The 11577-nt window shown below is 38.8% G+C and overlaps 1 long non-coding RNA gene across 1 annotated transcript; it reads left to right on the plus strand.

The window, feature by feature from the left end:
• The first annotated feature begins 2102 nt into the window (after positions 1-2102).
• On the plus strand, positions 2103-9213 carry LOC137252142 (uncharacterized). Its single transcript, XR_010953455.1, has 3 exons — positions 2103-2274; positions 2347-2577; positions 8725-9213. It is a non-coding gene; the product is annotated as an uncharacterized lncRNA (long non-coding RNA).
• The last annotated feature ends 2364 nt before the right edge of the window (positions 9214-11577 follow it).

Here is an 11577-nt window from a genome sequence, read left to right on the forward strand (position 1 = left end):
ACGGACTCCTGCACGATTATAGCTGACATTTTCTGAATTTTATGGATGCTAATTTCATTGCACTGACCTAAAATGCTTTATAAAGATTTATTTATTCTCTCCGCAAGGATTGTTTACGTTTTCGCTTCACCTTCCTCTACTCCGGCAGCTTGCTTTGGCATATAACTGGACCCAACGAACAGACACAAATTATAGCTGTCTATTATAATGGAATCAATAGCCGCGGCATTATTTGTGGAGTTGGAAAGCAACGCATACGAAAATGGCCAGGCGAGAATGGAAAGGCAAATATTGCGAGATTTGTGTAATCCATTTGAGATGAGTGACGAATTGTAAGAAATTGAACTTAAAAGTGGTAGAGTTTAATGACTTATTTTCTTATTTAGGTTCAAAAAAAACTTTCGTCTTAATAAGGATGCTTTCAAGTATGTGTTAGATACTTTCGCGGGGCAAATTCGTCCAAGGACTTCGGCATCGACATATGCCTTTAATATTGTTTTAGCTGCTTTGAGAGTTTTTGCAGAAGGCAGTTACCAGCATGGAATAAAATAAAAATAAATGTAAGGCGCGATAACCTCCGAAGAGATCTTAAACCGAGCTTCTCTTCCAATTTACGTCGTGTTCTTGGTTTTCCCTACAAATTGGCCAGACGGTAATATTGTATTGTATTGTATATTGTATATGTTTATTAAGTCTATGAACGAAAAGAATCTTACAGGCTAGATACAAATGAATAGAAAGATATAAAAAATATATAGTCAAACTTATATATTAATTACCGTGTAAATAATAAAAAAGAAAAAAGATAACAATGAGATGAATAAATAATAAAAATAAATTACAGCCACAAATCCAGAGAAGACTTGAACGTACTTCTCGACAAAGAGAAATCAAGAAGGAAACTCCCTGAGAGTCTATTAAATACGGTAAATGCGCGGAAAATCGGGTCAAACATGCAATAGTTAGCTCTACCGACACGCAAGTAAAAGGGCAAGAAAGTACGAAGACACCTATTAGGTACATTAAAATTAACTTTAGCTAGAAGAGCTGAACAATCCAAAGAGCCAGTGATGAGATCATAAACAAACATTAGTAGATGCGCAGCTCTCCGGATTTCAAGAGACTGGAGATTGATAAGCATGCATCGCGAGTAATAGGATGGGGTTGGATCGTCAAAGTTAATAGAAATTAAGCAAAATCTAATGAATTTTCTTTGAACCCTCTCTATTCTGGCAGAGTGGCCACTATAGATGGGACCTACATGTTTTGTGCCGACTCCGAACGGCATCTCCAAAGCAGATGAGTTTTCACTGAGAGCTTTTCATGGCAGAAATACACTCGGAGCGCTTGCCAAACAGTGCCGAGGGGCGACCCCGCTTAGAAAAATTTTCTTCTAATTAAAAAACCTTATTTCTAAAATTTTGATATTGCTTTGCCCGGGGTGTGAACCCAGGGCATACGGTGTGGTAGGCGGAACACGCTACCATCACACCACGGTGGCCACCAGCATGAAATAGGGGCGGATTATAATGTAGGAATGGGAGAGTCAACAGTGTCAAAGTCACTGTCTATGTTTCTGGATGTAATGCAACCAAAATTATGCCCTCAGTGGATAACATTTGAACAAAGTAAAGAGGAGAATATACAAGCGAAGCAAGAATTTTATGCGAAGGCAAGCTTCCCAGGAGTCATCATATCCCGCTTTGTAGCGATTAAATTAGCCAACGTCTCATACTGAACTTGTGTTGGAAACATAAAAAACAATCACCATGAAGCCTTTTACGTTTCTCAACAAGTTTTACTACATTTTTGTTAAAATCCTGTTATAAATTAAGAAAAAAAATAAAAAGAAAATAATTTTCCGCCAACAAATTTGCAACTTAGAAAAACGGAACTACGATCGAAATGCAGAATACACAAAATCGAACGATTCGAAGTTGGATCGAAAGAGATTGGAACACAGAATAACAAAATTGCCAAATCGAAAAAATTCCAATCCAAGTCGAAATGCAGAATAGGGCTGAATAATAAAACAAATGTTATATTATTCTAATATATATCATCTCTGCCGGGGTGCGATTCAGCTCAGGATATGCCAAAACAATAAGAAACCTACAATTAAATGCAGATTCACGTGCCATTTGCCAAGGATTTACCGGTAAACAAGGTACTTTCCACAACCAACATGCTTTGGAATACGGTACAAAATTGGTTGGATGTATTTTCCCAAAAAAGGGTGGAACTACACATCTTGGTTTGCCAGTATTTGCTTCGGTAATTTATATTGATTTGTATTGATTAAAAATTGCAATAGTAGATAATGTAATGTGAATTAAAATTGAATAGGTAGCCGAAGCAAAAAATGCAACTGATCCGCATGCAGCTGTTGTTTATGTACCGCCACCGGGAGCTGCTGCTGCTATCATAGCAGTATTACAAGCACGACATTTCTTTGATTGGTTGCATAATCGAAATTGTGCCCTAACATCAAATGGTTCGCGTTAAGCACGCTATGTTAAAGCAAAATAAATCTCGTCTAGTCAGGCCCGATTGTCCAGGATCATCGCACCAGAAAGGGTAAGTAAATTGCCTACCATATTAAATATATAAACAACATGTATAAATTTGTTAGTGATAATTTGTTCTGCTTTTGTTGATAATCAACTGAAGAAGGCAAATACCAAAGAGTTCGAAGTTCATGTAAATTTCAATTGATTTCTTTAAATAGCGTTTGGAGAACAAAGCCCATATGTATGTATGCATACAACTGCATAGAAAGGGAGGGATTAATTAATTATGATCAGTAGATTTAAAGGATTTTTATTATTTTCCCTGCGTCGCCGTTGCCATTACATTGCGTTAAAGGAGGACATCAACACCTTACCCACAACCAGTTAAAATTTTAGTAAATTTTGGTATTTTCATTACTGATTCAAAACGTGGGAAGTTATATATGTAGCATTCCATGGAGAATGGTAAATTTTAGCAGACTTTCGCATTGCGGTCATTATTAATATTCAATCCCTAGAAGGTTCAATGTAGTCATATCAATAGGTCCGGAGACGGTCGGGTTAGTACCTCAATGGTGCTTGTTACCTGAACGTAGATAGATAATTTATTTAGGATTGCACAGTGACTTGCACATCTCCTTCACAGCACCTCATCGTAGCGGACTTCTTTGATGAACCCTAGCAGAGTTCTTGGCTTGAGGGATTAAATGTGGGAATGCACTGGCCATGGTGAGCCCATAAACTTAGCCCTACGTTTTGAGATTGCTTCGTATTCTTGGAGGATATGGTCCGCCGTCTTCTGATCGATCACAAAATCGATGCTTGTGTTTTTCAGCTTCATACGGCTGTGTTCTCAGGTGCCGTATTTTCTCATAATGTAATGAGGGCGTGAACAACAAGAAGCCACAAAGATTTGTAAAAGTTATGAGGACGTCGGGTTTTGGGATCAAGGCCAGAGCAACCTGTCCGATGCAACCATCCCTTGCACGTGACACACTGACAAGAGTATGACCGTCCTAAAAAGATTCTTTTCCGGCAAACGCAGCAAAACCATTTCTCATGACCGAGGTCAGGAGAAGGACACGGATTGGGTTCGATACCTTCCTGGAGGAGGAGAGTATGGTGCAGACCCGCTGCATGGATCTGCTGGGAGGATGATAATTTGTGGGAGGGACGCAACAAACTAAACTCTAGAGTCCGCCTGCTCATTACCCTCTACTCCCCTGCGGCCTGGGACCCAGTGCAACAGTACTACGTTGTGCACCCAAGGACCAGTGCTGACTTTATTTCGAACGCCACAATAGCCTTTAGTGGGGCCTGACTGTCTGACTGAGTATGTCAATTGTTTCATTGGAGTATCAGCGCTGAAGGTTCAGCCTAGCGCACCAACATATGGCGAATACTTCCGCTTGAAAGCTGCTCGTATGTGCTTTTAGAGGTACTGATATTTTGGCTCTGGGTCCGGAGACTCTGACTTCAATCCCCTCTGGCGTCTTCGAACCAGGGCCGTAGAGAGAAAATCCGGGCCCGGGACTAAAAAAATTTACGGGCCCCCTATAAAAAATCCACTAATACATTTGATTAACGTGAATTAATGACGTTTCATTAATAAATCATTATTGATGGATTACATAAAAAAAAAATTTTGCCACATCAACTAAATGATTTTTGGCTAAGAGCTGACAATAAAATTAACACAGAATATTTACTATTTGTATTATTTTATTGAAACGTAGAAATAAAATTCTCTTTTAACAGCCACATATTATTTCAAATAATCTTTTCTAGTTATTTGGTAACATTTTCATACATTTCTGATAAATTTAATGATGAATATAAATTTTAATTATTCAATATAGAATGTTCGGATATCAAAGAGTGGCTTTACTTGCTTTTTTCGCTGCAAAATTTTTATAATAATATCAAAATTTAACTGTCTTGCCAAAACGGATTCAACACAAAGCGTGGGAAGTCCTGAAACTCGCTCTTGAGATGAACACCATCTATGAAAGTTTTTGATTCTTGCAAGGACGCTGAAAGCAAGTTCTGCACTAGCTACAGTGACAGGTATAGTGCAAAAGATACGTAAAGCAACACCAATGTTGGGGAAAATTGTATACAGATTTTGAACATAGATGGCATTTAGCAATTCCAATGGCGACAGACCTTTATCAAAATTTGCTTCGTAAATGTGTTTCAAGTGAACTATTTCACATTCTAAGCTTTGAGAAATATCCGACTTGTATTTTTCGACAAATTTTGCTGCGCTCGCCCAAACCGTAGTTTCATCCATGTCTTAAATTGCCACAAAAAGGAAAACTTTTCGTTCAAATTTCTCATAGCTGCAAATCGTTCAGTAATGCCAGTGATTACCGAATCAACGATCACCAAGAATGTATTGTTTTTGAAATCAGACTCTGAATCATCCGTAATGATCTCATTTAAATTATCTTCGGAACGCCTTTTGGGTATTCTCTTTCGAATGTCCGGAAACTTTGGCGAGATGTTCAATTGAATAGCAACTGTTTTGCATTCGTTTAAAATTGTTTCCCATTGGTTCCTGATCAACTTCAAATCAGCTAATAAGGCATCTAGATGTCGGACCTCAACATCTGTGGTGGTGTCTCTCGCTTGGAGGACCACGCTTCTTTCATTAATGGTAGGGTTTTGAACCAAATTGAGGACATCAAGATACATTCGAACTTGTTGATGTACTTGAGAATGCCGGTAACATCGCCGTATGCTTGCGCAGTCAAATTTGGCTTTTGGCTGAAAGACTATGAAGAGAGCTAGGTACATTTTTTTGAGGATGTCACATCGTTGTGGAGTGCTGCCGAAGAAAATAATTGCAGCCGTACAACATTCTGCAGCATCAACACCACATAAATTGATAGCGTTTTCTTTTCTGAAATAAATTGTTGCCTAAGTAAATGGTAATACTCTACCCCATCGGGTTAGGGGGTCAGAATATACCCGCTGTAGGTATGCCTGGCGTATGCGTAAGAGGGGACTAAAATATCAGATTCCAGGGGCTGTGTAGCGCAACCCTGCAGGTTGCCAGCGCAATATATAGCTTCCCCAAACCTAATTGTCAACCTCACCTATCCGCGGCGAATCCTGTTTCACTAAAAGACGCGGCTCTGGCGACCCCAAGCTCCTCATAGAACTTGGGATGGGGAGGGAGGGGATGGCCTGAAGGTTTAATGTGGTCACACAAATCGTGCCCGAGATGGTCGGGCTAGCACCTTAATGGTGCTGTGGTACCGGAGCGTACCGGATCTGTATCCGACAAAGGACCATCACATCGATAATACTCCTCAAAGCCTTCGGGGAGCAACCTTATCGCTACAACAACAACAACAACAATAGAGTTACTCCTACCCCAGAAAATGGTCAACATTTATAGTGCATACAAAGAACATTTCAACTCACCAAATTCACTCATATTAACAGAGTATATGTGGAACTTAAGAGCGAATTGAGAGTTTCACAAAGTTGCACTGCCACACCGCCATTTTATACAGGGTAAAAGTGTAACGCTTTTGCGTTGCGAGCAGGCAAGAATTTTCACAAAAGAACGAAATACCCCGTAAAGGCGTTGCCTGTTTTTTAGAATAGAACAACAACGCTTGCGTAACACTTTATCCAGAAAAGAAAACGCTATCATAGCTGCGGGTTGCACAAGGCGAGTAATCAGCATTCGAGTTTTTGTCGAGAATGTGACGTAGTGCCCCGTTGTAAGCTCCTTTCATATTGGCGCCGTTATCGTACCCTTGTGCACGACAATCTTCAATCATGTATGGCAAATTAGATCAGCGATTTTCTGAGCAGTTTTTTGGTTACAATTCACGAAAGCAAAATCTGTTCTGGAATTGTAAATTTGTTGCTTTCGAATTGAAATGGAGTGAGCGCAAAATGAACGTAGTCAACGTGACTAGCATCAAGCATAGCATCAACGACAATAGCAAAATACTTAGCTTTCTTGCCTTGATCTAATATAGTTTCCCTCACATGCTTTGCACAAATTTCTATAAACTCGTTCTGAATGTCTGGGGAAAGATAGTTAACTTGTAAGCGTTTGTGCTGCTATTGTGAAATCCTAACTTTCTCCAAATGATCTCTAAGTATCGGATCATAATGGCTTATGAGATCTTAGATGCCCAAAAAATGTCCATCCTTTCGCTTTTTGAAAAAAAAAATAGTGTCCAAAATTCTATATAAAATTTCTTTCCACTTTTGAGTTTCAGTGATTAGCTGTTCATTGATAAGTGTATCAATTGTAGCCTCCTTTCGAATTAGGTTTTGTAAAGATCGCCATTGAATATAATATTTAATGTGATCTTCAGTATTTTCGTGTGATGGCAGTTTAGCGTATAGCTTCTTCCATACCTGGAATTTCGAATATTCGCCAGGACAACAAATTTTAGGTCCATTTAAAGTATTGGTGCTTAACAGACGACATGGTAGGCAATAAAAAGCATTGCTACTGGCACTCCACACCAACCAGTGACGCTCGACTTTCTCTCCATTTGGCAAGATTCTGTTTAACAACGAGGTAGGAAATGCCTCGTCATGACAATCACGTGGAAAAATAACAGGGCACTTTTGATGACCTCGACGAATTATTTCGTTGACTTCTTCAGATCGCAAAAACTCATTATTCACGGTACCGATATCGAAGTCGTTTAAATAATCTAGACTTTGATACAGAGTTGGTGGTATTGTTGGAAGGCTTTTTGAAGATGAACCTTCATCAGTGGTACCACGAAAACTTTACGATTTCGGATTCATGTAAACATATATTTTTGTTTGATGTTTTTATTGTCTCCTCACTGTTCGAGGAACCAGGTAAAAAATCATTATCAATATTCGTTGCTTTTGAAATTCGGCTTACAATTTCCACATGGAACAACTAAAGACTCTCCTGAATTAAAAAAAAATTTCTTAGTACCTCTAAATCGCGGGCCCCCCGAGAAATACCGGGCCCCTGAGAAATATCGTGCCCTGCGCTTGCCAGGCTAAGGCTCCAGCTATTAGGAGTGATAAAGCTGTAAGATCTAGAAGCAGCAAGTGGCTTAAGTCCTAGGAAGCTTCTAGTATTTGTCAAGAGGACGAAGTTTTTTTTATAACATAGGTCCTGGTTCTTGATAGGGTTTTCAGCTTGGTCATTAAAACAAACTTCTGGTAACACTACGGACTCATTCAGTCTATGTAAGATCCTTATGAACCGGCCACTTCAACTTAACCTATATTTTGTGTTTTGGTTTTTACTTTAGAATCTACCGGTTAAGTAAGCGATGTCAGCTAACTAAGCGCCTTCAAATGTAGATCCATAAGGAACATGAGGTCGCCAGAGCCTCGGCTGTTAAAGAAACAGGATTCGCCACGAGTAGGTGACGTTGACAATTGGGTTGGAGAGGCTATATATTGCGCTGGCAACCCATTGAAAGGATTGCGCTACAAAACCCCTTGAATCAATTTGGTATTTTAGTCGCCTCTTACGACGGGCATAGCTACCACGGGTATACTCTAAGCCCACTAACCCGCTGGAGCCATGAGAGGCGTGAGTGCATTTTGGGTGTCGCAAGGCAAGTTCCGTCGTGCCTGGTGTTGTTGGGTGAGCGGCCAGGCAAGGCAGCAGGGTACACATGCACCATTCAGGAGGATACCCTCGTTGAGCCCAGAAAATTTGGGAAAATTAGATGTACTGCTGAGATCCAGCAAGCGAGTATGTTCTGTACTGGCATATCATAAACTTGCAGACAACCAAACGTTTACTTTCCTGTCCAAAAAGGAATTGGTGCTCGGCACTGCTGCTAAAGGAGAATAGACGTAGTCATATCAATTCGTTCCCGGGTTACTCTGGGAAAGCAGTTTTAGCAGTACTTTGTCCGTTTCAATTTGCACATCCATTCAAAGAACTTCGCATAATGGATTAAACAGCCATCTGCATTTATTCGTTTTTGTTTTTGTAGCACGCCTAATTTACTATCTATTACCCCAACATCTATCAATTATCCCTTGTTATAATCTTCGGATACCCCCACTACCGGAAGATGCCTTGGCATGGTGGAGGTTCACTTGAATTTACTTTACAGGTCCTGATTCTGGTTATCTGAAATCCCCTTGAGTATCTTATATTTATTAAGCACTTCCGGTTATATTAAAAACTTATTATCTATCCTTACTGATATTCGTTTCTTTTTCATTCTAGGTAATTCGATTTGACGATGTGGGCATAGCAATATTCCAGCTGTGGCTGTAAGAAGAACGTACATTTGCTCAAACTACAAGAAAACTGCGACAACTGTCCCTCGGCCTTTTTAGTATCACATATAAGGCCCTACCACGCATATTATGGGAAAAGGTCAAGTTCAAAGGCTCAACATCACCTGCAAATCGACTTTGATAGCACGAAATGGGGCTGCATATATTCCGGTATTATATCTACAACACTCATATCTATGCAAACTGATACTAACAACACCACCCGCGCAGGAAAAATTGAGCACCATCAGTGTGAGCTTCGAAACTCAAAATGGTTTCAGAAAGGGCACGACTACGAATGAGTTTATGTCTTTACATATGTAGTTTGTACATATAAATATGCACATATGTAAGGTTTACTAGAAAATTAAGGAAATTATTTGTAAAAACCATTGTATACATAATTTTTTCATAATTAAATATTATTTAAACAAAAGGGACGCGTTTCATTCATATAAAAAGCGAATTGACAGAAGGTAACCGGTACGGGCATGATACAAAAAATAGAGGTAGTTCCATTTAGTGTGACGTTAGCCACTTGACTTTTGCGGGGACAATGAAAATTATACCAAAAACAAGCTACCAGATTGAAAAATGTTACGAATTTTTCTAGTTTTTATGGATTTCATAATAACGAATACGACTAAATTTCTTTCATAGTTATTTTAAATAAAAAAGAAAAAAATGAGCCTTGGAAATATTTTAATACGAAATATCAGCATAGAAAAGAAGGTTTTTAATAAGTTTTTCGAGTTCCTGAAAATTGTTTTGGCGGAAGAAACATGGATCGAAGTATGCAAAGCAAGTGAATATAGCCTTCTTAAGTGTCCGTACGTTTGCTCCGAACATTTTGACAAAACATACACGTTTGTCAATTGCTTGCTCAAAGGAGGTCCTTATAAACCCACACCGCAATTTCTTGATAAATTGGCCTACAAGTCCACATTTTTTATTTTTTTATTTATTGTATAATTCAAGCGTTGCGCTTTAGGAGGGAATTGTTAAACTATTTTTTAGGGAGAACATTACCCTGTAGCTCTGCAGGTTAGCCACTAGTTAGGAGAGTGTTTCTGCCCGTTGTACCCGGGATCACCTTTGGGGCAGCCCCGCCTATACACATTATGTGCCCTTTTAGCATTGACATAGATGTACAGACTTTGGAGGTACACTTTTTCTCAACATGCCTTGAGAAATATCCACTGTAGGGGCATGATAATAGGGCCATGCTAGAACAACAGGATTTTTCGTGTATTTTTTTCTGTATAGGGGTCAAGCTGTCATAAAGATATGAGTCATTATCCACTATTATTCCATAAAATTGCATATTTTACTGTATTCTCAATCAATATATATGCACATAAATGGTGCTAAGGCATATTATTATTGTCTCAGATGACCATTGCGTTTTCATCCAAAAGGAAATTTCCATCCACAATTTCGCCTTAACCAGTAACGGTATGGCAACGCTTCTGGCAAAACAACAAGCATTATGAAACTTCAAAAATCCCCAAATACGTCAAAAAATTTTTAGTGGAACTACCTTCTTTTTTGTATCATGGGTACGGGTAACCGATAGGCTAGTTACCCGTGTTGTTGTTGTTGCATATGTTTTGGTTAGCGATAACGAAAACATACCTAATGAAGTAACTTAAAAATGTAAATAACATCGAGCGAGAAGGAATGTCGAAAACACAATAGGTAAGAGCGAGAAAGCGAGTCACACGTACACTATTTTGAGAGAGCGCATGTGTTACCTTTTTCACGACAGCAATGTAAAAGTCATTAAGACGATAATTGGTGACCAAGTTATTGGTAACGATTAAGTAATCGAGTAGGTAACGGGTACCTGTCTTGTAGGGATATTTTGTGTTCTATTCTTTTGTTCAGACGGCGCTCGTTTCCCTAGATCTGCCGTTCTCCATAAAAATACGTGCAATCTACTCATAATGTATACAATTATGTTAACCGCATCTATATTAAAAACTGATTATGTCACACACCAACGTCATTTGAATCGATTTGTAGGTATTATCGATTCCTTTTCAATCTATTTCGTAAGTTAAGTTGAATTTTATCTGTACTGGATTTTCTGTAGTTATCGGAAGATAGTTTAGTGTTCTCTGGAATTTGTGTAAAGCAGATTTCTTAATTTGTATTGATCAAATATAGTGTTTTATAAGAAATCAATGCATTCTTTTATTGTTGGGTAATAATCAACACTACAATTATTGACCCCGACGTGATACCTACAATTGGTGAGTCCTACAATTGGTAAGCACGCAAAATCATTTTACAAGCGCAAATTCTAAAAGTTGGCAAAACAATCGATAATACCTACAATGTAATGCCATCAACTCACTGCTAAGCAGCGTCAAATATTCGCTTGATGCTATAGTGATAACTCACTGAGTTGACACCGGTCTTGTCGTTGGTAACATAGTGTTAACACAACAATAAAGATGTGCCAATACGCAGGCTTATAAAGCATCACCCGGAGTTCTACCCACCCAGGGTAAGCGCTAAACACTTCTTTACATTTTTTTTATGGGTAGGGAGACCGTGGTAGCTTCGTCGTTCGGGTTACATTGGTCAACGACGTTTTTGGCATTAAAGAGAAATCTGTCATCAAATATCGACGCAAACTCACCCATCACCAATAATAATGACCATTTCAAAGTTGCACATCTCTAGCTGTATAACTGATATAAGTAAAGGTACTTTTGTGTTTTCGCGAGTGCCGATATAATATTTCAAGTCTTTTGTGCAAGTGATTTTAAATATTCATATGTGTCTTTAAAAA

The sequence above is a fragment of the Eurosta solidaginis genome, chromosome 5 (genome assembly GCF_040869045.1).
Source record: "Eurosta solidaginis isolate ZX-2024a chromosome 5, ASM4086904v1, whole genome shotgun sequence".
NCBI lineage: Eukaryota > Metazoa > Arthropoda > Insecta > Diptera > Tephritidae > Eurosta > Eurosta solidaginis.